Genomic DNA, 27,776 nt, shown 5'->3' with positions numbered 1-27,776 from the left:
TAAGTTATTTAAAACATGTCTGTATTGTGGTGCATGCATGTACTATGTTCTGCTCAAAGATTTCGGATGGACTAGGATGCATAGCTATGCAAGGAAACATAATGTTATCAAAGACAAATAGAGTAAACTGGAGTAATTGAAATTAAGTGTTGAATTTAAATGTGAGAGGGTGCAGTCTGCAATACGGAAATCCAATAGCAACCACCTGTTTAGACTCATTGAATTAGTAATAAACAGTAAATATTCGAATATACTATCATTGTTTGCCCTTCCTCCAACCATGGTGCAGTCAAGCTAAGGAAACTAGCATGCAGAACCTACCTGCCTAGCAGGAGAGACTGACTTCTACCCTTTGGAAGTGTAACTGTTCCATCACTCCCCATCTCACTCATCTCTTGGTTGTTTTTAATGAGTGTTTAAAAGATTAGCCAGCAAAGTGCCGGCACAAATAGCCCCAAGAATGGAGCTTGGCCGAAAAAGGGCCATATAAGCGTTACATGAGGATGGAGAGAGCGCACTGGACACAAAGCACCAGTCCCAGAATGAGGGGGGAATATAGGGTAAAGGTTCACAGCCATCAGGCTCTAGGGAGACTTGTGTAAGTAGACTAAAGGCAACAGAACAAGAAGTGCAGGAAGCATTTAGGCAACAAAAGAGGAGGTGAGTATACCTCTAGGTCTGTAGGCAGGAAAACTGTGAAGCTGTGGCACGGCGGGACCAGTAACCCATTGTAGTAAGAGCTACTCCTTGAAGAACCAGGATGCAAGAGTGAAAAGGGTGGTGTGTTGACAGCAATTGCCCGGCTCAGTGAGGAGGCTGTGCTGGTATAGTATACAGGAAAAACAGGAAGACTAACAGTAAGCCCCAAAACCATTTTGATCACCCATACAAGGCTCTAACTACCACCTATTCAAGTAATTCAATCTCTATATCAAGGGATATATTATTGAATGGCCCAAACAATGCGGTCCTACTCCTTGACCTGCAGAGGGACTATCATCTGCACATCCCAGTACTAGGACCTACCATAGAGCAACGAGCAACGAAGACCAGACCAAGGCCACAAAGACCACCAACGGCTAAGTTGTGAAGAGCATCCCATTCAGACCACTCCTGCAAGTATTCTTTCGCAGGCATTCTAGGAATATCCCATATCCATCCACCGAGGATCATTATGAATGGGGGAGAGGGAACAAAACAACTGACCCCGAGCACAAAACAGGAACACACAAAACATTGGCACCATGAAAGACCAGAAGACCAAACCACAGCACCACCAAGATTCTTCTCAACACTGCATTTCCCACCACCCCTGTAAAAGAAGAATCTCTGGTGGTAAACCCTAGGCTGAAGTCCTTGTCAGTCTCTCATTGTAGATCTCCATTCCGAAGTAATACCTATCCTCCTATTCTTCCCTGAGCCAACAACAGGCTGTTTAATGGATAAGAATGACACTGGTGGGGCCGGTAGGTACTAGCCTCTTCTCCCACCTTAATCCCTCATAAGTCTAAAGGACTATGGAAGAAATAACAAGTATGGGGACTGTACAATGTAAAAAAGGCTGAGCCACCTTGGTTGTCAGTTTTAGCACTGCCTGACCTCTGTCAGGGATCGCAAAGGCAGAGCTAAGGGTCACAAAGGGAAAGGCAGGGGTCACAGATGCAAACCTTGGTGACCCCAAATTGACGTCCATGCTCATCAGGGGTAGTAATCGCTATATACATGCATTTACAATGCAATACTATATATAACACTCCTTGCCCACATTAATACTAATACCATAGCACACAGCAGTTGGGCAGGCGATTGTAGTTAATGGAGGCTAAATAATCAATTTCTTACACAGACTTGGCACTCTTACACTCACATACAATAAAACTGCTATGGGTCATGTCCATCACCCAGTACTCTACCAGTCTACAGTCTACAGCAATTGAACAGGCATGGAATACCTGAAGAGATCTGCCACATGCCGCTGGCCAATTGAGAATTTGTATTTAGTCCTGCACTGCAGGTCCCAACAAGTTATGTATGATGTCTGCTTTTTACCATTTCACAATGATATTCATATACAAAATATTTAAGAATCGAAGACCCAGGGCAGCTACCAGTTAAGTGGACCGATCATAAGAAATACCGTAAATAGAGCTATTTAAAGCCTCTCTCTTATAATTCTTCATCCATCACACAGTCAAGCATTACATCCCATATGTTGATAACCGCACCTCGGTGGTCATCACACATGACATGGATTCCCTCCCCACATAGGATCAAAATAAAGACACAATTCCAACTATACACCTGGAAAGTTGTGGCATTCTACCCATGTAAGAAAGTACTTCACCATCACACATGGGGGTGTTAAGCGCTATATAAATGGTACAATAAAATACAATTATATGTATATGTTTGTGAATGTGTATGTGTGTGGTTCTTTTGCAAACTGCCGAACAAATGCCTGTTTCCTAAACTTTTCCTGTGCATCATATAGAGCACATAGAATAGGATGACAGGGGAATTGAACATGATCCTCATAATAAACAGATACATTATTTATACAAATTGAATTACCTCTCTGCTCTTACTAGGCCTTATAATTGTATTGCTTTGGTTATTTGGCTTTGGCGCTTTACACTAGGTGTTACCATGTGTAGAAGTAACTTGCACATCCATTTGTCCATCCTGTCTGATCTTCTGCATTTAGTTGTCATTTATGCTACTTTTTTCTCAGTTTTAGAGAGGATTTGTTGTGTTAACATGTTGGCTGCAGCGCGAATTCCGCTGCGGTGCTGGACATTCCATTCACGGCCGGGGTTCGGACGTCCACCGGCCGTCGTGCGCACACGCCCACCGTGACTCTTGACGGCCGGGGGCCGTCATGTGCACCGAAGGGGTTAAAAGATATTCAGAGAGAAGCTTGTGCACGAATGTTGGAATAGGATAAGACTTACAAATGTCACCTGGTGAAACCAAACTTAGGAAGTATGTTTTGCAGGTTTGCAAATTGCTTTCAAGAGGTTTGGTTTGTAGAGGCATCTGTTGGACAGGGGCTGCTTACAAGACCCAGAGGCTCACCAGCTGGAACTCCAAAACTGGACAATAGAGTTAGGGTCCCAGAACTGTCATGCATAAAGGCAAAATTCCAATTGTATGCAACCCTGTGTGACTGACTGCAGCCAGAGGGACACTATCCCCCGAAACCCAGTACAGAAAATGTGTCTTTTCTAAGTGGTCTCCTTAGATATTTCCCTATCTAATGGACAGATTTTGGTTTGTATTAAAGTAGTGTGTGCTTTGACCCTGCCAGTCAGGATTATAGTGCACGTTCTCTTTTCTTGCAAATTTAAGGTAACATTTGGCGCACTGTAATGTATATTTAGCTTTGCAGCAAGCCGGGGTTAGTTGGCACATGAAATGTACAAGTAGCATGTAAATTAAATGTCTTTGGTGTGCCGCGGTGTATACTCACACTACTCACAAATGCATGGTTCCAGACAACACTATTGAAAATTTAAATCTATTGCAGTAAGGCATGTCATAGAAAAGTGTTTCGTCATGTAAAAATCCTACTTTTCACTAATATTTAAGCCACCTCTGGACATTCAACAAAACCTGCTGGTCTCTCTTTAGGTCAAGATGCAAGTTCTTAGAGGTTCTAACTGGGAATTCAACTCCATATTTATAATTCCACCTAGTAGACTAGCAGAAGCTTGCCTAACAGTTATTTATTACAAATATATCAAAAATGTAGCTTAGTGATGATGGTATGTATATGTTAATATATTTTGATTTCTTTAGCGAAAAAGAAACTTTAAAAAATACACTTTGCAGTGCATTGAATCAAGCAGAATTAAACCTGTTAATTTGGCGTGCCTTTCCTCCCGGTGGCTGCATTTAACATTCCAATTAGGTGTGAAGTGCTTGTGCTGCCCAGAAATAATGCTCCTAATGACTGAGTCAGGGAGACTGCACAATCAACCATTTAGATGGGATCTAGAAAGGATGGATTATTTGAGAGGGAACAGGAACGAATTCCTCACAAAAGGCCTAAGAAACATCCTTCCTCTTAATATGAGAATGCCAGAACCAGGCCCAAGTGACAGAAGCATTCATCCACAGAGGGCTCTGACACATTTGTCTCTCTCCAACAGCAGGAGTGGAAGCTATGCATAGATCTGGAAGAGGGCGTGGGGGTGAGGTACCTAATTTCCATAGGGTTGGATTTGGGCACGAACTTTATGTATGAAGCCCTTTAGTAATGTTTACAGCCTGGTGAAACATAGTGTGCTAAAAAAGAAGGCTGAAATTTGGTAGGAAAGTTACAGCTAGTGAATTTTCACATGAAGGCAGAGGTCTACATGCATAGGGAAATGTAAAACTGTTAAGAAACTTTAAAAAGAAAAAGTAAAGAAATTCTATGATAAATGCTGGCGTACTTAATGAGCCTCATTACGATGTTGGGTGGAAAGCTTTCTCCCGACAATCGGGATCTTCCCGACCGCGTCGGAGCCCTTCCGACCGACTCGGTCGATTTACATTCCGACTGCCCGATTACGATGCTCGTAGTCTGAACGTCAACCAGCCAGTCATTCTGACTCGGATGCGACAGACTCGCGGAGTATACCTGAGGGTTGGAACCGCATCGTAACCCCCTACAGATGGTGTTTCTGCTGTTGGGATTACGATGTTGGTTTCCAACAGCCTTTCAAGCCAGCCTTTCTGACAAAGAAAGGCTGCCGGAAAGTGGCTCTGGGGGCCCCTGGCAGGGCCCCCATGCTTCCTCGGCCTTCATTTGGTGGCTGAGGGGGTACCTAAAGTACCTCCCAGTAAAACCCTGCACTATGTGGCAGGCACCATGGGGTGCCTGCAACAGGGTGAGGGGTTTTACACAAACACCTCATTTCCCCATAAGAGCCTGTGTTACAGCGGGTTCTCAGGTGTAATACGAGCTCCAATTCGATATAATGTAAATCCTACCAAAAAAGGTTTGGTCACATTGTAATCTGGCGTTCTGAACCACAAGTTGGTCTGTCCCGAATCGAAGACGGTGTTGGGAGGAGGCTTTCCGCCCGACATTGTAATGAGCCCCTAAATGTATATATTCATTTTAACTGTAGAACCAAAAATATATAAAAGAACTATTAACTTCACTGCAAACTAAATACTTAAATTCATTTATTATATAAAATTTAATATTTGTTTTAAATATTTATTTAAAATAAAGAACAGCATATTTGGCAGAATCTTGAGCTCTACAAGATGGTTATTAAGAGGAATACGTATAGAGATCTATTCAGTATACAGTTCAGTTGGTAGTCAATACATTTCTCTGATAGCTAGTGCTATGTGATTACATTTTCATGTCACAGTGGAGGATCTAGCAACAGACCACGGAACAGCTTTTAAAGTGACAAATGAAGTATGGAGAAGGCCAATAAGGAGAAGAATGCCATAACTACTGTTTCTTCAACATCAGACCAAAGGCTATTTTTGTAGATAGCAAAAGCTCTGTGACATATGAGATGAGTGTAAGGATAAACATCACCTGCTGACTGTAGCAGTGTCCCATTTGAAATACTTTTTTTGTCCCGGACGTTTTAGGTTACAGTAGCTTCATCAAGAGGATAATACTGAGAGGCCAGCATGTTAATTAAGTCCAGGGATGTCTGGTAAGTGCAAAGTCTTTCTACATACCTATATTAATGATTTTAAATGTTTGAAAACACTGTGTGCATGGCTTTCCAAATGATCCTAATCAACAGAATTGTACATGATGAGAATTGAATGCAATCATTTATTTAACCTTTGCTGTTATGATTAACATAGCTAATCAATAATGACATTTAATGCAAATAAATAAAATGTAAATGTAAATGTATTTGACTTATATAGCGCACAAATCACCCGAAGGTCTCAAGGCGCTTGCTTAGGGAACCCGTCCTGGTATTCCCCTGTGAGATATCCCGGCAAGGTATCCACAAGGTGAAAGCCAGGCATCCCGCCGCGAGGGGCCGTAGTGGAGATTAAGCAAGCTATTGCCCAGAGTCGCAGAGTGAGACCCCGTGAGTCGAGTAGGCATCGAAGCGAGAATTGTCGAGTCTGTGGAATTTTTGAACCCGAGACCCGCCGAGGCGGGGAATCGAACCCTGGTCCACGGCCGATCTCAGCTTCCGGGTCTGCCGCCTCTAACCACTGAGCCACGCCACGCTAAACCAAGTGGTTTATTTATTCTTGGTTCGGACCTGTCTCACTTTGAAGCACAGTGGGACTAATCCACCAAAATGCATTAGCATGTGAGGTCTAATCAAATGTACATCTGCTCCTACACTTAAGTGTATCTCCCTAGTTTTTTGCCACTAACCATTTCTGAGTTGAGATTTACACCTAGGTGTACACTCAAGTGTGGAGATCTCCATATAGAAAATCATAGGGAAAATTATTAAAGTTTATTGTTTTCTTTAAAAAAGTTAAATAGGTTATATTAATGAAAAACATAAATGCACATTAATTTATCATAACTAATAATAGCCGGGAGTTAATCAAATAAAAATGTAGGTTACCTCCTCAAATTGAATTTGTATTATTGTATAAAATAAATTAATATATTAATTTAATTTATCAATATAAACAATAATGCAATAATAAAATCACCCACCTCTCACTAACTTATTTTGTTATTGAACTTGTAATAAATGTTGTTAAAAGTTATGTTATTAATCGATATTTGTACTTTTTAAAACAAGATTAAACCTTTAGTTTAATTTTCTTTAAAAAGGTAAATTGAGTGCAATCATACAATTATTAATACAATTAAACTAATCAAAAATTATGCTTAATCTATATTTATATAATAAAGATTACATTTTTAATTATGTGTAGTTATAGTTAGAGCCTAGTCGCCATAAGAATATCTTTTTTTGGTTTGCTAATAACGTTGGCAGTGTTTGATGAATATGTACAAAACTTTCCCAAAAAAGTTCAACCACCACAGCTGCAAGTTTTGGAGTGATCCATCAAACAGAGGTCAAGAAAAAAAAGGGGGGGGCCCAAAATGCAATTTCCCCATGCAATTTCATTTGGGATTTCTGAACACTGCTACAACCCAAATGGCTGAACGGAATTAAGCTAAATCTGTACCCAGGAAGTGTGCTTTTGTGATTTGCTGTAAATCCATTCAGTAGTTATTGAGAAATTAATGTTCAAAATGTATAGATATTTGGACTGTTTCCATGCTTGCCAAATTAAAGGAAACCAGTTATTCCTGATTGGCTGGTCGCAATCTGCACAATATGTTGTAGCAGTGATTTCAGAACTCAGGAAAATGGTCCCTGTGTCCTGAAAATGAACACAAAATATGTAAAGGGGCAGGGTGAGAACCCTGTGATCCCAAGAGCATGTGGCGGGGTTAATTGGCTGACCACAATATAGACAACATGTTGTGCAGCCATTAGAGGATTCTGGCACATAGTCCCTACTGAAATGCATTTCAGTGGATTGAAATTTTTGAAGATCACAAAAAGGAGCAACAATGAAGTGTGATAACAGATTTTAATCACATTCAAAATCATTTGTTGGTGGTACAATACTAATTTTAGGAATTGCTGTGCATTCTAAGGTGATTTTACCATGAGTAAAATGCCGATCATCTGCTGGGATTTGATGAAACATTTTTGAGAGAAAACTGTTTCTCTCATGATTTCCTCACAGAGCTCATGGAAGGTGCTACAGAATCTAAGATGAGAACATTAATTCCATAAATTCACACTATCTTCCTCAGCCTTGTTACAATAAAGTCTGTCTTGCTGCGTGAAACATGTACTTCCAACAAAAGCAGCAGCGTGTCAGTAAATTTCATGTCAGAACGAAGGCTAGCATTATGCATCAATCTTTTATTTGCCACTCCATTCAGTCATTCAAGGCAACTCAAAATCGCACCCAAAATTCCAGAATTAGAACATGCCGGTATATACAAACTCCAGGAAGGCTGCCTTCTTCCTCTTTGCTATGCTGATTTGTGTAAGTATCTAATTAACGTCTCTATGGATATTTATGTTTTTTAGATATTTTGAATCTGTCTGGTGTCTTTCTACTACAGTTTTGAGTTATATGTTATACGCAGTTATTGTTCTTTGATATGTCCCAATATATAGTATTATTTAGATTTTTATGTAGTTCAATTTATGCTTTGTTATAAATTGTTATTATAGTTGTGGACCTTGTTTTCTTTTAGGGCTTTCATTCAGTCTGAGCTAAAAAAAAAGATTCACGCTTTGATGATTTTATACAATGAGGCTTAGTTTTATCATTAAGATGTGCTCCTTTGAATGAACCGGAAGCTTCGTGCAATGTCAGGCAGCTGTAGACTGCTCAGTTTTTTCTCTGTGCACCTGCAGTGCAAGGCCGACAGGCAGGTTGGCTTCGAGGTGTAGGCCTGACACATCACATGTTTTGGACAATATTGCCCTTTGTAAAGAAGTATTTTGAGGGGCTATTATAAATGCGGGCAAATTGCTATTATCTACTGCGGCTTGTAATTACTCTAGAGGGGCAATTTGAAGAATAAGTGTACAGTCCCTTCTAGTTCTTCAAAGTTCAAATATTTGATTAATATAATATGATAAATGACAATGAAGGAGCTTCTGGGTTTCAGAAAAGAAACCAGAGATTGTGTCCTGAAAAAGAAAAGGAAGGGGAAGTATTGTTTAGATGAAGATGTAGATGAGGAATTTTGGTAATTACATGAGAGAGATAATATAGGAAAGAAGATCATATTAAAAAGTCATAGAAAGGCATATTGACAAAGTTAGTGTTGAGGATTTTTCCTCCTTGGAGAAAGGTGGTCTAAGCACCATAGAGGCTGAGGGTGTCTCTAGCAGCACACTGGAGGGTGCTTTTCATGGCACAAAAGAGATTCAGGTTTAACCTGATGATGAGGATGGCTTTATTTATGAGGAATCAAGTTTGGCTCGATCTTGTTGTGACAAATGTGTCTTTGACTCTTATGAGGATATTAGTTAACATGACAAAAGTGTGGCAGCCCTGTGGCCATCTTTATTGAGTCAAGGCTGTAAAACATAAAACATTTCCTTTAGGAATGAACAAAATGAGGGATTTTGTTTTGTCATAGAAATCATTGCTAGTGCTGTCACAGGCAAAATTAGGCCACATTTATTTTCACAAATCTTCCTCATCCATTTCAGTGAAACACTATGACATACAGACTGAAACACGAATTTAAAACACCAGCAGCAGCCTGCCGGTTAACTCCCTGGTGATCCACTGAGCCTTTACAACAGTTTTCAAAGGAGCTATAGTGCTAATATTCTGAAACGTGACATACTTGAATGCCATTTTGCGGGAATAAACACTGTAAAACTGGAAGCATTACCTACAGAGATTGTTTTCAGTATTGAAGGAAATGATGGAGCTTAATAATAAAAAAGTCTATCAAGATGGCCGCCACAGAAAAAACTGCCTAAATATAGCCCAAATAACACCCACGTTTCGCCCAAAAATAGCCCAATGGCAGAAGTGTTTGAAACGCTTAAGTAACTTGTTCCATGAATAGTCAAGTAATCAATTGGATAAAAAAAACATAGAAATAGCAACTAGTTTAATAGCTTTCTTTTTACTATTTGGGACCTCAGATAATGTCTCCTCATTTTAGCTTTTTAGAGCACTAACTAATTTCTATCAGAAAAAGATCCCTCTCATTTTGTTAATTTCTTAAGTAAAGGTTTTAGGCTTTACAGTTTTGATTACCTGAAGATGACTTTAATTGTGCCACATTTTTGTAATAAACACAAAATTAGCATTCTATTTGTTGATTAGAACACTGTGGGGAGGGAAAGGGCATAGACTCTGACAATTGAGGACAGTGAGAGAGCAGGGACAAAGGCAACACGTTTCCCACACAGGCAGATGGCAGATGGGAGAGGCAGTGGCAGAACAACAGACCATGGAGGGCAGGAGGAGGGGCAGCAAAGTCAACCATGCTGGACAGATGAGAGAAGCTGTAGCAACACAATGCACCATGGAGGCCAAGAGAGGGAGGAGCAGTGACAGCACAATGGACCATGGAGGGCAGTAGCAATGAGGTAGGGGCATGGCCTTTGAGGAAGGCCTGCTTGGATGGGAGCAGCACAACAGACCATGGATAGAAGGAGGAATGGGGCAAGCACATGGAGAACTAAGGGCTTGGATAAAGGGAAAGAGCAAAGGGAGCACAATGTCCTCATACGGTAGGCTAGCAGGGTTGTATGCTGTGCACTGAGTGCTGTCCAGGTGGTGCAGGAGCATGCAGATGGTGATTTAAGGGCAGGAAGATGTTGGGCAGGGGCATTATTGTATCCCTGGCAAGCTGGCTGGAATGGGCAAGGTTAACACAATGGGCCATGGAGGACAGGGGGCAAGGAAAAAGGCATGCACATGGAGCACTGAGAGAAAGGAGAGGGACAGCAACCTGACCACAGAGGACTGCCTAGAGGAACACAGATGGAAAACAGAGGGTAGTCAAGAGTGGTGTAGGGGCAGCAAGTTGACGACAGTTGGCACTCAGGAGGGGTGAGGGGCACACAGATGGAGAACAGAGGGCAGTAAGTGGGGGACAAGAGGACATAGATGAAAGCACAATGATTTGCTGACTAAATATGTTAAAAAATTCCTAAACATGCATTGAAAAAAACAAAGATTAAATAGACATAATAGCCAACTATGTTTATAAGAACGTCCCTAACATAAACAAACTTCAGAAATTCATTGAAAAATACCAAAGGTTAGAGTGATGGAAGACTGAAGTATGCTAATAAGATATTAGTGTACGTTAAAACACCCATAGAAATCTACTGAAAAAAGGTTTAAAAAACATAGCTTTATAGATAGGTGCTGAAATGAGTAAAAAACACTTAAAGATAAAAAGAAATGCCATAATTCACCAGTTATACATCAGTGAGCTAACTATAACTTGAACCCCTGCCATGCACTTTTTATGACCTCACATTTTAACATGTTAAATGCCATGATGTATGACATTACTGATGACATTTAGTTGACATCATTGATGACATTACCCAGGCTACTGCTCCTTAAATTATGCCCTAATCTACATGATCATTTAGGAAAAGAAAGTAACTAGTAAAGGGCCCACAAAATACATATTCCATACATTGACTCTTTCTATGAAATACAAATAATGTAGTCCTGTAAACAAGTCTGATTCAGTAGAGTAAAATGTATATTGTGCACAGTTTAACTTGTAGCAAAATGTTAAGTGCAACAGTACTTCGTTTGAACAAGGGTGAGACTGGACGTCACTAGTGTCGCTACCTTGTAATTCTAGTTAGGGCACACATTTTACAAACGCTAACAAATTTGGTACCGTTTGATGAGTCTTCATGAAACTTTCCAAAAAAGTTCATCCACCACAGGGCCTTTCAGAAAACTTTCAGGGTGATCCATCAAGTGGAGACTGAGAAAAACATGGGGGGCCTAAATTGCACATTCCCAATGCAATATCTAGAGGTAATTATACACAGTACAACAGAGAAAATGGCTACATGGAATTACACCAGATTTGGCGGAAAGCTTGACCTTTACGCAGAAAGTGTTCTTTTTATGATTTGGAGTAAATCCATTGAGTATTTTGGGAGAAATGACAGTTCAAAATATATAGATATATTGACAATTGGGCTGAAATTACAATAGCCATGCCTTCTGATTGGCTGGGGGTCTTTTTTGGAGCAAGTGTTTTGATTGGCTGGCCACAACATGAATAGAAATTTAGCATTGCCCATTACAGGACTCAGGGACTTGCTCAGGTTTTCATGGAATTCTGGGTAGGAGTCGTTGGGGGATCCACACAAACCATACCTCATTGGACTCCCCCAGGTGTCTAGTTTTCAGAAATGTTTGGGTGTGGTACTTTCCCAGGATGGCCGCGGAGCCCGGGGCCAAAATCTCAGTTGCCCCGGCCAACCAGGTAGTTTTGTTATAGATAATTTTGAAGTCTCCACAGTAAGATTTGGGCCATTTCCTGTGTAGCCACTATGCCTACCCATACAAGTGCGTTGCCATTTTTATCAAGAGACCTGGGGAAACGCTGGGTGGGAGGAAATTTGTGGATCCACGCAGATTCCAGAACTTTCCCACACAAAAATTTGAGAAAAATTAGATTTTTCAGCAAAATGTGAGGTTTGCAGGGGGTTCTGGGTAGGAGAATGCTGGGGTACCCACGCAAGCCATACCAAGCTGGACTCCCCAGGGTGTCTAGTTTCCAGAAATGTGTGGGTTTGGTAGGTTTCCCTAGATGGCCGCTGAGCCACGGGCCAAAAACTCATGGGACGCCCTTGCAAAACCAGTTTGGTTTGTGATAGGTCATTTTTTTGGGGGGTTTAAAATTTTTATTGAAAATAAAAATCAACAAAAGCAGAGTCAGTGTCCGATAGAAGCATTACAATACAGTATCAAACAAATTTGGCACATACAGAGAGATATCACATTAAGGATCATTACATCATCTCGATTCAGCCTTATCCCTTGCCAGTTCCACCGATGGGGAGATACAGATTTCGCCTTGGTAGGCATTCCAGCATCCCCATTTTTTATCCCATTTCTTGGGGCATCCTTTGACCTTGAATACAGATTTTTCAGCCAGCATATTATTATTATTATTATTATTAATTGGGTTTTATTGAGCGCAGACTACCCGGAGGCCTCGTAGCGCTGAGTGTGACTGGGGGGACAAGTGAGGGTAGTAAGATTTACGTAAAAAGGAGGGTTTTTAATTCCTTGCGGAATTTTAGGAGATTGGGTTCGCCACGCAAGGAGACTGGCAGAGCATTCCAGGCCTTGGCCTGGCCGCATTCCAGGAAAAGGAACGTACATTTATCCATTTCTGCCACCCATCCCACCAGGAGAGGCCTCTGGGGGGCACCCCAGTGCATCGCCACCGCTCGCTTCACCAGCAAAAAACCCAGGGCCACCCATTGAAGCTCCACCTCAGCGAGGTCAGTTGCACCCCATACATTAAGCAGTCCTTCCTTAGGGGAAAGAGGAATGGGTTTATCCACTGCTTCTGCCATTTTACGCACCGCCCCGTCCCAGAATTGTTGGATAACTGAACATTCCCAGAGGACGTGGTAGAAGGTGCGTCTCTCCAGCCTGGCCAGGAGAGGGGCAGACATATATCTTCTGTGTAGAATTTTCAGTTGGATCAATCTGAAACGGTGATTTATCCCCATTTCCCTAGGGGACATGAGTGCCGATCTCCAATCTTCATCGTCCAGGTTTCCCACATCCTCTTGCCACCTAGCACGCAGGGCCTGGAAGGAGTCGGGCATATTGTTGCACAGTTTGTGGTAAGTACACAATATTGCCTTAGTTTGAAGCGGTTCTGAGAGTAGCCTATCTTCTAGGGGTGAGGCCTCCGGAAGGGAGGAGAGGTTTGGTACAAAAGTTGTGATGGCATGCGAGATCTGGAGGTATCTGAATGTCTCAGATTGGGCAAGATCGTGCTTCTGTTGAAGTTCGGCGAACGTCAATAATTTACCCCTATGGATCAAGTCACCTAGAGTGGAGATGCCTATCGTGTCCCAGTTGTCAAAGCTCCTAAGGTGACAGAGGGAACCTAGCCTTTGGGAAGCCCAAAGCGGAGTGGCCCGGGTAAATATGTCAGACCAACCCATACTTTTAGTGGCACGTTGCCAGATAGCGATCGCTTGTGTCATGGGTCCTACAAATCGACTTTGGGGAAATTTACCGTATAGGACACCCAAGTAGCCTCCCCGTCCTGTCTGATAGCGCTCAAGATGGAAAGCCGGATTGGTAGGTGACCCATGGATCCAGGAGTTGGTGGCCACCAGTTGGGAGGCCCAGTAATAAAGGCGCATATTTGGCAAGGCGATACCCCCGTCGTACCATCCCTGAGTTAGTTTATGTAGTGCGATGCGAGGTGACTTACCATCCCAAAGGAGGAGCCGCAAATCACCCTCCAATGTACGGAAAAAGGAGTCAGCAATCGGGTAGGGACAATTTTGAAGGACATACAAAAAACTCTGTAATGCCAACATTTTTAAAAGAGCTGCTCTACCCAGGAGGGACAGGGGCAGTGTACGCCAGTGGGAAATGTCAGAATGGAGTCTTTGGAGTGGGCCCTTTAGGTTGTGCTCATAGAAGAGCTTGGGGTCGGGGGAAACAAAAATACCCAGGTACTTGAAGCCGTCTTAGGCTACTGCAATGGAGAACCCCCTTGGGAGCACGGGCGGAGGACCGTGGAGACAAAACAGGGCCGATTTGGACCAGTTAATTGAGAAACCCGAGTATTTCCCAAAGTTCTCGATGACATGAAACAGACTATTAATAGAAGATTTGGGAGAGGAGACATATACAAGGATGTCGTCCGCATATAAGGATGTTTTGTCAATCGTATCATCGTTCCATCGCAGCCCTTTAAAGGAGGCATCTGTACGGATCCACTGGGCCAGAGGTTCCAGAGTGAGCGCAAATAGAAGGGGGGAGAGGGGACATCCCTGTCTGGTTCCTCTATGTAATTGGAATTGTCTGGAAGTGTGAGCGTTAACACGTACCTGTCCCAGCAAGTCGGTGTAAAGCAGCTGGACCCACCGGCTAAAAACCGGGCCAAAGCGCTGCAAGACCTCGAACAGGTAGGACCATTCAATGGAATTGAACGCTAAAGTGGCATCTAGGGATAGAATCACCGCGTCCTCCCGCAGGAAAGGTTGTCTGCCCAGTACATTATGGAGCCTGCGGAGGTTTAAAGCCGTATTCCGACCTGGAAGGAACCCTGATTGATCATCGTGCACAAGGGAGGGGAGGACTGTAAGGAGTCTGGTGGCCAGAAGCTAGGCCAGAATCTTGACCTCAACGTTGAGTAAAGATATTGGCCTATAAGAGCCGCAGTCCGTAGGTAGCTTATTGGGCTTATGGATAACCGCTATGGAGGCCAGGCGTTGATCCAAATGGTAGTGTGCCACGGTCCAGACTTTCCTCGAACATGGCTTTCAGGTGAGAAATTACTTCTTGAGCCATCCCCTTAAGGAATTCAACGGGGACACCATTCGGCCCCATAGCCTTGCCTGAGTTGATGGCGAAGAGAGCGCTTGTAAGCTCCTTAGTCGTGAGAGCAGCGTCTAATTCCTCCCTATCAGAGTCGGAGATAGTAGGCAGGCGCATTTCCTCCAAAATGAGGCGAGACTCGTCCGCTGAGTAGTATGCTTTCGAGGAATAGACCCTGTCTAGCGGGTCTGTGATTCGCGAAGTATCAGGACGAATCAGCAGCGGAACTCATCTAGATCTTGTCTGCGGCGTTCTAGCCAAACAAGCATTTTGCCTGCCCTGTCTCCCAGCTCGTAGATTCGGTGGCGGGTTTGCAACAGTTTCGTTTGAGCTTTTTCAAGAGTCAGCAATCTGTATTCCAATTGTTTCAATCGGAGACGGGCAGCTGTGTCATCGGATGGGGCAGTGTTAAGGTCAGATACTAAGTCGCGCAGCTCCGACTCAGTTTGAAGCAATATTTTGGCCTGTTTGAGTTGGTATCCAGATTTAAGGGCAATCGCCCTCCCTTTAATGGCTGCTTTATATGCTTCCCAGATTGTAACGGTCGAGTGGACCGAGCCAAGGTTTTCTGCAAAATAATATTCAGTATGCTCGAGCAGGCTGTCTCTGATATCTGGTATTTTTAGGAGCCAAGGGTTGATAATTATGGGACCTCTGGTCACCTGTCGGTGGTAGGTGAGTTCTACAGCGAGGGGGGAGTGGTCTGAGATACCTCTGGGGAGCCCCCTTGGATTACGAAAGAGGCCGACATCTGCCGTTTGGCAGAAAATATAGTCGATGCGGGACATACTATTTTGGGCATTGGAATAATGTGTGTAGTATGGGGTGTCGGGGTGAGCTGCGCGCCAGAGGTCTTCTAAGCCCATAGCGTGCGTGAAGTCTAGGAGGTCTGAGCACTGTTTATGGGAGCTACGCTTAGGGTGCCTATCAATAGCGTCGTCCATAGTCAAATTAAAGTCCCCACCCACAACCAGTGTACCTTGGGGGATGTCTAACAACAGGTGTTCTAAAGTCATCAAGGCGTCTTTGCTCAACGCTGGTGGGACGTAGGCTGAGATAATGTTTAGATGTCGTCCCTCCCATGTGGTCTCGGCCACCGCGAAGCAGCCCAAGGGGTCAGCCCACGTTTTGGTACATGTAAGGGGAAGGCTTTTTTTAACAAGTATCCCGGTGCCCCGGGAACCAGAGGTGAAACCCGCATGAATCTGTAGTCTGTAACCCCCTCGGTGAAGTGCTCGACAGGTATTGCCCATCAGGTGTGTCTCCTGGAGTAGTACCACATCGGGAGCATGGTGTTTAAGGTATTACATCGTCACCCCCCTCTTTATTTTACTACCAAGTCCATTGACATTCCAAGTCATAAGAGTGAGGGTCCTAGTAGTAGAGTGCGTCATGGTGGGTTGTACAGTACCGGACGTGAGAACAGGATTATGGCCCTAAGCTGTGTTAGTCGGGAATGAGGACAAAAATCCGTGGCTAATAGAAAGCCAAACGAGGCTGGATGGCTGTGGCTAATATGCCCATATGTGAGGAGGACTCTGCAAAGTCTACATAGAACAAAAAAAAAAAAAAATGACCAAAGAAAGTAGTAAGAAACCAAAACGGAACCCCCAAGAACACCCTTCCCACCCAACCCGACCCCCCTCCCTGCCCCCCTGCCCGCGGACTTAGAACTATCCACTCCCCAACTAGGAAGAGTGCCTGTCGCCCTCCCAATCATTGGTGGGGTGTGTGGAGAGCCAAAAAAATGCCCCCGCTGCAAATGTACAGGATTAACTAGCCTAGTGCATCTTAGAACAATTTACATCAACAATAACATTCACATCATACAGAAAAACCTTGAAATGAGCAGTACGCTCCATATTATCCAGATCCGGAAAAAAGGATATGAGTAGATCAGGATGGGCATCTGTCTATAAACTTAGTCCGATCAGAAGAGAAAGGTCCCAATATCCCTGGGGTGGTTCCAGGGCGGCGACCCGGAGTAGCAGCTGAAAGGAGCAAGCAGCTGAAAAGGCCACGCCCAGGGAATCCAAGAGGAAATAGTCCAGTGCAGCTAAAGTCAATGTGGATAGCCACAACAATATTACAGTGTCACATTAAAACAAGGAGTGAGCGGAACCTAACACAAAAGCCATCAGGGAAATCGCATGAAAAGCAGGAATGAGTAACAGGCAGTCAATATGTAGACGGTCTGAGGAAAAAGCGCTCCGAGTGAAGTGGCAGGTCATGGAGCATACAATATTTCTCTCGGGATGACCTATGGAGTGAGTCCAGGTGAACGAAAGCCTCATTGGTCACCTTGAGCAGTGTCCGTGAACAGATCCTGGCTTTCAGGTAGCGTTTCTGGGCCGGAGTGGTCCGCAGATCTCCTGCGACGATTTTGAGTGGCCGCAGGCTGACGCCACCCCTCCAGCCAATCCCACACCACAGCAGGGGACTCGAAGAACCAAGTCTTGCCATCTGACTCAACACGCAGCTTGGCGGGAAACAAGCATGGAATACTTGATGGATTGAGCTCGGAGTGCCTTCTTTACTTCAAGAAAACTGCGCCGACGAGCCTGAACCTTCATCGTGTAGTCATGGAAGATCGTGATCTGGGCATTCTATAGTCGCAGTGGTGGTCCCGCTCGCGCCATCTGGAGGATGACATCCCGGTCCCGGCCTGCCTCCGGGGACTCTGTGTGCCCGCTCTATGGAGAAATAGTTGGAAACCTGCTTTGGCTGGAGATGTTGCAATATTAATTTCTCCACAAAGAGATCAGTAGCCGGCTCCTCCAGGCGCTCCGGGACACCTTGGATGCTGAGGTTGTTGCGCCTCGTGCGCCCTTCATAGTCATCAAGGAGCACCCCCATTTGCAGCTGTTGCTTTTGGAGTTGAGCCACTTGTTGCTGAAGGGTGGAGGTATCATCAACAAGCGCCGTCGTTTTGATTTCTATGTCTTTCACTTTAGTGTCCGTTTTGCGAAGGTCCGCACGTAGCAGCGACACTTCAATGTTTACAGAGTCTATATGGGTCTCCAGTGAGGACCGGACCCCAGCGATCGCCTCCATCACGTCTTCTAGGGTGGGGGGCCTCGTTGCAGGAGGAGGAGTCACAGTTTTTGATACGGTATCCGGGATAGCATCCTTAGGCTCACCTTTAGAACCCCACGATAGTTTGTTACTCTGTCTCTGGCTGGAGGGCTTATTTCCTTTACTAGAGGCCATAATAAAGTCCAGTCTGCACAATATGTCCCACTGGCGCTGGGTCGAGGAGTGCGCAATTAGGGAGGGGCCCCCCGGCAGCAGTGGAAAGGTATGTGGTCCCCACCCCTGTTGGAACAGTGACTTTGGAAAGTCTCGGGATCTTGTGGGGTCGGAGAGGCGAGGACAAGCGACAGTCTCGTGAAAAAAAGGGGGGGAGCAGGTGCTCTACTCACAATTGCGCAGATCTCACTTCTCGGCTCTCTGCACACCGGCGGGGGGGCCCAGCCCGTCCGACCATGAGGAATGAGGGGGGGTGGAGGGGCACCTCGGGCCAGCCCTCCTCGCGGAGCGCCCTGGAACCGCAGAAGAGGTCGTATCATCGAAACGCCAGCTGGCGTGGAGGCAAGCTGTGCCCTCTATCGATTCCATAGCTAGGCCCAAGGCAGCAATAAGCCGGCACCGGGGTAAAGCGTCAAGGCGGCACTACTGACTCAGGGAGAGCCGGACACCCAACATTGAGAGCCACTCGAGCTCCAGCAGGCTCCAAAAGCTGGGGTGGGCACAGGACTCAGACACCATGCTGTGGAGAAGGAAGGGTGAGCGCTGCCCTCTGTGCCTCCGAACAGGGCCCAGCTCGAGTTGGGGCCCCACCCCTAGTGCGGCCCTAGTGCGGCGCCAAAACCCTCCTGATGGCACTAGCTGCACAACCAGGTGGCGAGAGGTAAGTCGCCAGGCGGTTCACTATGTCCATATGCCGTGTCCCGTATCGGGAGGATCAGGTGTCTCTTGCAGCCTGAGAGCGGTCCCCGGCGGTAGGCCCAAAGCCTACTCGCGTAATATGGCCGCGGGCGTCAGGGAGGGCCCGATTCCTGCTAGACTGTTCGTCGCTTGTGGGGCCCAGCAGGCTGCAACCAGGCTGAAATGGTGAAGGATCGCCCTCCCCCCAAGCCCCGATTGGGCCGTGGAGAAGGATCGGTGGCCGCTAGATGCTTGTAGCGGCTCCGGAGCATACAGCAAAACGGCCACTGGCCGTGGCCGCCATCTTGGGCCGAAGGAGAGCCGGTCCTCGGAAGCAAGCCCCAGCGTCCAGAGGTCCGGAGGCCAGGGGGGACGGGATAGAGGAGCCCAGCTGAGCAGCAGAGCAATACCCCCAAGTCTGGGGCAAAACAAAGGCACTGGCACAGGATTGACGCTGGAAATAGCAGCGAGGGCCGAGGAGCCGCTTCAAAGTGTGACCATTCCCTTCGGCTGCAGGCCATGCCCCCCGTGATAGGTCATTTTGATGTCGCCTCAATAGGTTTTGGGACCTTGCCTGTCGCGGGTCCTTGACCCACCCATGCCAGTGTGGTACTATTTTTATCGGGAGACCTGGGGGCACGCTGGGTGGGAGGAAATGTGTGGATCCACGCAGATTCCAGAATTTTCCCACACAGAAATTTGAGAAAAAAGTGTTTTTTTTAGCGAAATTTGAGGTTTACAGTGGATTGTGGGTAGGACCTCTCTGGACTCTCCTGGATGTCTAGTTTCCAGAAATGTGTGGGTTTGGTAGGTTTCCCTCGATTGCTGCCGAGCCCTGGGCCAAAAACTCATGGGACCCCCCTTGCAAAACCAGGTTGGTTTTTGATAGGTCAATTTGATGTAGCCTCAATAGGTTTTGTGGCTTTGCCTGTCGTGGGTACTTGACCCACCCTCCCAGTGAGATACAATTTTTCTCTGAAGACTTTGGGGAGCGGGGGTGGGTGGAAATGTGTGGATATATGCAGATTCCAGAACTTTCCACCACAGAAATGTGAGGAATTTTTTTTTTCAACAGTCTAGTCACCCCATCCTGGATTTCCCTGGGTGGCTGTTTTTTAAAAAATGTATAGGTTTGCTAGGTTTCCGGCAGAGCTAGGGTTCAAAAACTACAGCTAGGCACTTTGCAAAAAAAGGGTCATTTTTCACTGTGAAATTGTGGGATGTCCATGTTGCGATTTGAGCCATTTCCTGTCGCGGGTAGTAAGCCTACCCACACAAGTGAGGTTTTCTCAGAAGACTTTGGGGAACGCGGGGTGTGTGGAATTTTGTGTATACACCCAGATTCCAGGACTTTCCACCACAGAAATGTGAGGAAAATGTGTTTTTTGTCAATTCTTTAGGTTTGCAAGGGATTGTGGGTATCAGAACCTGGTGAGAGCCAGTCAAGTCACCCCGTCCTGGATTTCCCTGGGTGTCTAGTTTTCAGAAATGTATAGGTTTGCTAGGTTTCCCTAGGTGCTAGCAAAGCTAGGGTTAAAAAACTAACGCTGGGCATTTTGCAAAAAAAGGGTCAGTTTTTCACTGTGAAATTGTGGTGTGTCCACGCTGTGTTTTGCTCCGTTTCCTGTCATGAGTAGACTCGGGGTAACCCAATAAACCCTTGTAGGCTTGGGCAAGGTAAATGTTTAAGGTAAAGAGAGAGCTACAATGGATTTTATTTGTTCACTAAGTACACTTAATTTTGTTTGTCAGTCATACTGTCATCAATTAATTAGACCATTTTGTATCCATAGGATGACTAGTACATTCAAAATGTAGTTCAAAAAGTACATTCAATGAATCATAAGGCGAGGAGAATGGAAAATAGCACACAGCAAGTCAGTTATATCATGAAAAAATTATATTTGAAAGAATCAAAAGATCTGAATCATGGGGATAAACTTGAATTAATCATACAATAAAAAGTCATGAATAGCTGTACATATACATTGACACATCAATTCACAACATGTCATCAACTCCAATCATGGTTAAAGAAGACCCAATTCAGAAATGTAAAAAGGTTTCTTTCAATGCACAAATGCTGTGGAGATGATGTATTTGTCGACGTTTCGGTCTTCCTTGTTCACATCTATGAGACCATCATCAGGACTACTATTTTTCACAAAGAAAGCCCCCTATGTAAAAACAATTATGTACAATTACTGAATGTATCCATAGGTGTAATAACATCAGTAAGCTATTTACAAAAATAATAACAGACATAACAGATACTGCGTGCTACACATCCTATTGATGTGGTATAAAAAAAAACAGAGCAAAAATGCTCACACTTCTTACTTTATTAAACAATGTACTCCTCTTTTAAATGCCCAAAAGTGACATGTTGATCCTTAGGCTATTCAGTGTTGTACTCCTTAGTTCTTTTTCACTAAAGTAGACTGGTGAAAGCCAAAACTCACTTTTAAAGACTGAGCGCAGATGCGACTGGTCTTCAATTTTGAATATTTGTTCGTCAACAGGATCTAGAAGGATGTATAGCAATTCAATATACATCCTACAGTGGTTACTGGATAAATCAGATACAAAATGTAATCTAACGATACGACGGGTTTACATCAAAAATCCTCCTTTTTTCCTCCTAATAGTGTGGTAGCTAAAGAAATATTTATCTTTGAAAATGCCGTGATAACAGAAATTGAGAATATTTTTAAAAAACCATCATATGTTAAATACAATCTCTCTAAAGAACAACAACTTGCTCTAACACACTTGCAAGCATTACCCGAGACAATTATTAAACCTGCGGATAAAGGCGGGGGAATTGTTCTCTGGGATGAAACAGCTTATAATAAGGAACTCCAAAAACAACTCTCAATAGAAACTAATTACTGTAGACTAACAAGTAATCCAACTTCAAAATTAGAGAAAGAGATTCTTGAGCTGAGCAAAATCGGACATGAGGGCGGCTGGTTAAGCAAAAATAATTTCTAATTAATAAGACATCCACTGTTCCGCCAATTTATATAATGCCGAATGTCCACAAGAATGCCATTTGCCCACCGGGCTGTCCTATTGTGGCAGGGTGTAATTCCATTCTTAAATCCCTGGCCCAATATTCAGACTTCTTTATTCAGCCTTTTGCCACTGAGAATGAACACTACATTCGGGGCACCACAGCGGTGATTAATGTGGTACAAAATCTACCATATGACAACACCACAGAGCTCTTGGTGTCCATGGACATCGAGAGCCTGTATACTAATATTCCCCAAAATGATGTCCTTTAGATTCTCTATAATTTACTTGAAAGCAGAGTGAGACCTCATGCTGTACCAGCAGATTTCATACTGGAATGCATCCGCATCCCTCTCGGTGAAAACGTTTTCATTTTTGAGAAAACCTTCTATAAACATCAGAAGGGAGTAGCAATGGGTGCCATTTTCGCACCAGATATAGCCAATATTTATGTATCTGACTTTGAAGAAAAATTCATCTATAGCGCCAACAATCCATTCGCAACCAGCATACGTTGCAGGCTGCGTTATTTTGACGACATTTTCTTCGTGTGGCATGGCACGGTTGAGACACTCATGAATTTCCATCAATGGGTAAATATTCAGAATCCTAACTTACAGTTTACGATCACACATGATCCTAATAGCATGGACTTCTTGGACATTTCAATTAAGGTCAACCATGATAAGACATTAAACACAACGCTGTTTATGAAGCCAACGGCTAGATATACACTTTTAAACTATAACAGACACCATCCTCAGGCCCTTAAAGATGGGCTTCCTTTTCGGCAATTTCTCCGTCTTCGGAGAAATAGCTCAAGACGGATTGATTATTTTGCAGGAGCCCAAGTACGCAAAGAGAAGTTACACGCTCGTGGATATCCGAATAAACTACTTAAACGCTCACTCAAACGAGCTTGGTACAATGACAGAGAGGCACTTTTACAAGTAAACCCCAAAAAAACTGTCACCAAGCTAGTTTGTGTGACCACTTTCGGAACAGCCACTAACCAAATTAAGAAATTGGTGATGAAACATTGGTCACTGCTTTCGGGTATACCAGAACTATGTGAAAAACAAATGTTTGCATTGAAAAGGGGATCCAACCTAGGAGACCGTTTGGTCCATGCATATTGCAACAAGGACACCAACTTAGTTGATAACATGCGTCAACTCAGTCCAATTTGTGGACACTTCAAATGCAATCAATGTGTGGCATGCAAAACAACTAAGAACTGCAAAAGTTTTGTAATTAAGGACAAAACTATCACCCTTAAGAGCTTCTCTAACTGTAACACATCTAATGTTGTCTACTGTATTGAATGCCCCTGTGGACTGAGGTACCTGGGTAAGACCACACAACCTGTCAAGAAACACATCCTACAGCATCAATCTAGAATCAGATGCCATGTAGAGAATGCTCCCTTGGTTGAACATTTTCTTCTGAAAAAACACACAGAAAACAATCTAATATGGTGGGTGGTTGAAACTGTTAAACCTACCATACGGCAACCTAACGTGGACCGTATCCTTACCATCAAGGAACAACGGTGGATTTGTTTCGCTGACTCAGTTAAAAATGGGTTAAATTCCAACACTGAATGGCAAACCCTGGCATGCATAGTATAGATCTTTGATAAAATGTACCAAAACCAATCTGTTCATGTGAAGATGCTTTGAATAGTTTTAACTTTGTAAAATAAGAACTTCCAAAATGTGGGTACCTCCCTATACTAAATAGGTTAAGATACTTTTCTGAAACAAATACTGGGGTTACGGGTAAATGACTAAACCCCTTTGGAGGGCTTTGCTATGACACGCGATATGCCACAATTAGGCTATTGTAGTATAAATACGGCTATGATCTGTGAAAGTACTGTTCAGGCTATTGTAACGATGAACTGTTATTTATTGAATGTGAACAAAGATAATAATGGTATGATTTGTAAGAATTCCTGTTCAGGGTGCTGTAATGATGAACATGTTTACATGTAGAACTTGATGATATATGTATTGAGCTTTCTACTTCCTTGAAGTAATTGTAATATTTCTGAAAAGAGTATAAATAAAATTGAAAGCGATACTTTGATGGTTTAAATATACATAAACTTAGTCATAATAAGAAAAATATAATTTGATATCATTTGACGAATGTTTCTGATTCATTGTATTAAGATCAAGATTATTAAATTGTATGATGACTCGCATGTAAATGTTTATTTATAACCGTTGATGAACATCAGGTTAGAGCAAATAGATCTCGTTTGTTACTATTATTAACCACTACATAATGGCCGACCCGTTTTTTACTATTATTAACCACTACAAAATGGCCGAACCATTTGCGTGGCTCCAGTTACCAAACTTTGTCAACAACCCTAGGTCTACTTCCGGGTCATAACATATAAAAAGCGATACATTTCAAAGCAGTCTCATTGCTTGTCAACTCGAGACGCTGAAGGATTGCATTGTTGATATCGTATTCCGTGTGATATGTAAGTACTGCAAGTAACACTAAAAGTTTCTTGTGCAGATATCTTAGACTAAATGGGAGCATAGTCTTAGGATTTTTGTGAGCTTTATCTATGCTAACTGTGGCTGCCTGCCTGTCAAGTTAACCTGATGTCATTACACCTATGGATACATTCAGTAATTGTATATAATTGTTTTTACATAGGGGGCTTTCTTTGTGAAAAATACTAGTCCTGATGATGGTCTCATAGATGTGAACAAGGAAGACCGAAACGTCGACAAATACATCATCTCCACAGCATTTGTGCATTGAAAGAAACCTTTTTACATTTCTGAATTGGGTCTTCTTTAACCATGATTGGAGTTGATGACATGTTGTGAATTGATGTGTCAATGTATATGTACAGCTATTCATGACTTTTTATTGTATGATTAATTCAAGTTTATCCCCATGATTCAGATCTTTTGATTCTTTCAAATATAATTTTTTCATGATATAGCTGACTTGCTGTGTGCTCTTTTCCATTCTCCTCGCCTTATGATTCATTGAATGTACTTTTTGAACTACATTTTGAATGTACTAGTCATCCTATGGATACAAAAGGGTCTAATTAATTGATGACCGTATGACTGACAAACAAAATTAAGTGTAGTTAGTGAACAAATAAAATCCCTTGTTTCCTGTCATGGGCACTAGGCCTACCCACACAAGTGAGGTACCATTGTTTTTGGAAGACTGGGGAAAGCGGGGTGGGTGGAAATGTATGGATCCACACAGATTTCAGAACTTTCCACCACAGAAATGTGAGGAAAATGTGTTTTTTTAGACAAAGTTTTAGGTTTGCAAGGGATTCTGGGTAACAGAACGTGGTGAGAGCCAGTCTAGTCACCCCATCCTGGATTCAACTGGGTGTCTGTTTTTTCAAAAATGTATAGGTTTGCTAGGTTTCCCTAGGTGCCGGCAGAGCTAGGGCTCAAAAACTACATCTAGGCACTTTGCAAAAAAGGGTCAGTTTTCACTGTGTAAATGTGGTGTGTCCACGATGCGTTTTGGGATGTTTCCTGTCGCGGGCCATAGGCGTACCCACACAAGTGAGGTATAATTTTTCACGGAAGACTTTGGATAACGTGGGGTGCGTGGAATTTTGTGGATCTACGCAGATTCCAGAATTTTCCACCACAGAAATGTAAGGAAAATTATTTTTTTTACACATATTTTTAGGTTTGCAAGAGATTCTGGGTAACAGAACCTGGTGAGAGCCAGTCAAGTCACTCCAGCCTGGATTCCCCTGGGTGTCTACTTTTCAGAAATGTATAGGTTAGCTAGGTTTCCCTAGGTGCTACAGAGTCAGGGTTAAAAATCTAGAGCTAGGCACATTGCAAAAAAAAAGTTGGTGCCAAGTGGGCTTTCGGCCGGCGTGGGGGGGATCACGGGGGAGGGGGGTTTCCCCGTTATGCCCCCAAGGGGGGGAAAAATGCTGTGGCTATTTTTTGTAGGATTGGAGGTATTGGTATGCCCTTTCAGGACAGCCATAACCCCACGCAAAAAAAATCCAGCTCAATCTCTGGCGACTTGTGGGCTTTCTGCCCACCCCCGGGACTGGAATTTCTCTGGGGGTATTTTCAAGCGCTCACCCCTAAACAAATAAAAAATAAATCCCGTTCTGGTCAGCCCCAACCTAATTAAATTGCCCCAAAAAAATCCCTGGTGTCTAGGGGCTTTTTGCCCCCTGGGGGGCAGATTAGGGGCTACTGCCCTCATCTTCCCCCCTGGGGGGCAGAACATCTGTAAATGTGGCAGGGGAGTGGAGCCATTGGCATGCCCATCGTGTGCAACCCACAACCTAATTAAAATTTCCCATATAAAAACCCCGCCGTCCAGTGGGCTTCCTGCCCCCGGGGGGCAGATTGGGGGCTACTGCCCCATCTGCCCTCCAGGGGGGGCAGGTAGGCTGTCATTGTGGCACGGGGTGGGGGCATGGGAATGCCCGTTCTGGGCAGCCCCCACCCTATTAACAAGTGCCAAAAAAAGACTGAATATGGGCAAAATATTATGGAGGGAGCACAGGCACTTGCCCAAGGTTCCGCTCGCCCCTCCCTGGTGTCTAGTGGGTGGATCTCTGCTAGGGGATCACCCTCCTGGGGTGATTCTCCCCTTTCCGATAATTCCACTCCCGTCTTTCTACATGCTCAGGGGGCAGAGATAGCCCCCTGAGCACGTAGAAAGTGAAACTGAAATGAGTCTAAAGGCTCATTTCAGTTTCGGTTTCTATGAAGTGACATCAGCGCGACATGCGTGATGATCGTCATTTCATAGAAACGGGGTGGGGGGCCTCGGGAGCTGGGGAAGCTCTTCTCCAGCTCCCGAGGCTTTGGGGATGAAAAAGAAATCCTTCTGGTGCCTGTACCAGAGGGATTTCTTCTGCAATGGCATCGGACGCGCTGGAGCCGTCCGATGTACAGGAGAACTTATGCGTCGGACGGCTCCTGCTCCGATGCATATTGACTTTGCCTGGCTTCCTGCAGTGGATGTCACCCGTCTCTCCAAAATTGAGCCCCTTTCCCAGGTTATCTCGGTTCACGCACCCCTTTTATTCCAAATGTGCCTTTGCCACTGCAGTGTTGGCTCCCAGGTGGCTTGGTACCTTATGAATCCTGCATGCTCTGAATTATTTGAGGAGGAGATTTGATTCTAGTTCAGGATACATGAGGGCACAGTGGAGTTGGCGGGCACATTGTTGGCAGCCAGTAAATCCGTCTTGAGAGACTTGGTTACAGGGTACATTTGAAGCCAAGAAGCCCAAAAGCTGTTGCAGACGACGGCCTTGAAGTCTTCCTCTGGAGCAACACGTACAGTGACAGCCCTCTACTGAGCTGGTGCTGGCGCAAACCTGCCTCCGTCACACCTCACTACAGGAAGCAAGACAATGGGAGAGTGCTGCCACACAGAGGGTCTACAAACATGGAGATAAGTTGAATAGACGTATTTACTGGCTGGCCACAAGGGAGGTTGTTTCCAGAGTTGTGTCCTCAATTAGGGATACTGAGGGTTCTTTGTGTGACCAGGTCCTTGATGTCACTCAGCTTTTTGTGGATTGCTATAGTTGGCTACACATGAGTAGACCTCAACCCCTCATGAAACTGTGCACCCGGTGATGCAGGAAATTCCGCTGCTCTCGATCCCCATGGCGCTCTCTGAGCTGTGGCCGGGAATTACTCCCGGCCCTGATGGGTTTCCGGCTGAATACTATCAAAGTTTCCCCAGTCTTCTGCTTCCGCACCTGC

This window comes from Lissotriton helveticus, chromosome 2_1 (genome assembly GCF_964261635.1).
Source record: "Lissotriton helveticus chromosome 2_1, aLisHel1.1, whole genome shotgun sequence".
Lineage (NCBI taxonomy): Eukaryota > Metazoa > Chordata > Amphibia > Caudata > Salamandridae > Lissotriton > Lissotriton helveticus.
Note: the sequence above shows the minus strand (reverse complement) of the source record.